Consider the following 1,504-nt stretch of genomic DNA (forward strand, 5'->3'; position numbering starts at 1 on the left):
TCCCTCTAGCTGTGGCATGTAGGACGCCACCTCAGCATGGCCTGATGAGTGGTACCATGTGCGCTCAGGATCCGAACTGGCAACCCTGAGCCACGGAAGCGCAGCGCAGGAACTTCACCACTCGGCCACCGGCCAGCTGGCATCAGGATTTTTAAAAGCTCCCAGGGCATCTAAAAGTGCAGCCAAAACTGAAAAACACTTACGGAAGGGTGGAATGAGTTGGTCACGCCACACATCTCTAAACTACACTCTCTAGTACTGGAACCGCGGAGACGGGGTGCCTGAAGCGGCGCCAAACGATGCTATGCAGATGCCAGGAGGCGGCCGGTGGGAGGCGAAATCGCAAACTGACCCCTTCACATCCGTTCCGGTGCCCACAGGAGCCCCGGAGAATGGTCAGGTCCCCTCACAGGCGGCCTCGCGAACGCTCGTGGCTCAGGCTTGTCTCCCTGCGGTAAGTAGAGATGCACCCAGTGGGCGGGGACCTGGTGGTGGACACATGCGGGAGCCTGGCGCCGCGCTCTGAGGACGTCCGCGGGAAGCCTGGCGCCGCCTGCTGGCCGATCGCGCACATCGCAGGGCGCTGCTCGGGAAGCCGGGCGTCCCGCCGCCTGGGCTGAGTCTGGCACAAAGAAGCCCCTTTGGGAGGCCTCTTCCAGAAGGCTTGGGGCTCACGCTGGCTTCCTCGCATTCTCTGCAGGTCCGCGCGGAGCATCGAGGGAAAGGCAGCCCAAGGGGGCTGTGGGGAGAGGAGGAAGTTTGAGGTTTCAGTCTCCTCGCTAAGGGGGAGACTGGTACAGATGCTTTGTAGAACCCGGGCGTCCGGAGCCCCCAGACCTCTCAGGCCTCCTCCCAACACCCGCAGGAGCTGCAGAGCTTAGAAATAGGGCCTGCAAGGATCCTGTGTTTGTTGTTCTCTGCTGTCTGCAGGTTTATTAGAGGGAGCCTCCTCTCTGAAGCCTGTGAGTCAATGCAGTGTGGGGAAGTCATTAGTTCTGTCTTCCAAATAGATGCATTTCCCACATCACATCAGAAATGAAAGTCATGGTCTTGGAAACCACAGGTTCTGTGTGAAAGTACAATGTGGAAAGTTACTTCCTATTTTTAATAATACTTTTATTGAGGTATAATTGACAATCACCTGCAGGTATTTAAAGTATAAAATTTCATAAGTTTTTACGTCAATATACCCATGAGACCATCCCCACAGTCAGGATAGTGAATATGTCCATCATCCTCAAAAGTTCTCTCTGTCCCTTTGTCATCCCTCCCTCCCACAGTGTCACTCAAGCCCCAGGCAACCCCTGAGCCACTTTCTGTCTCTAGAGTTTGCATTTTTTACAGATTTATATAAATGCAGGCTTTAGTATGTATTCTTTTTTGTTGTTTTTCTGGTTATTTTCACTCAGTATAATTATTTTGACATTCGTTTGTGTTATTTATCAATAGTCTCTTCCTTTTTATTGCTAAATAGTGTTTGTTGTATGGATATACCAGAAGTGTT

This window comes from Equus quagga, unplaced genomic scaffold, assembly GCF_021613505.1.
Source record: "Equus quagga isolate Etosha38 unplaced genomic scaffold, UCLA_HA_Equagga_1.0 84661_RagTag, whole genome shotgun sequence".
Classification (NCBI taxonomy): Eukaryota; Metazoa; Chordata; class Mammalia; order Perissodactyla; family Equidae; genus Equus; species Equus quagga.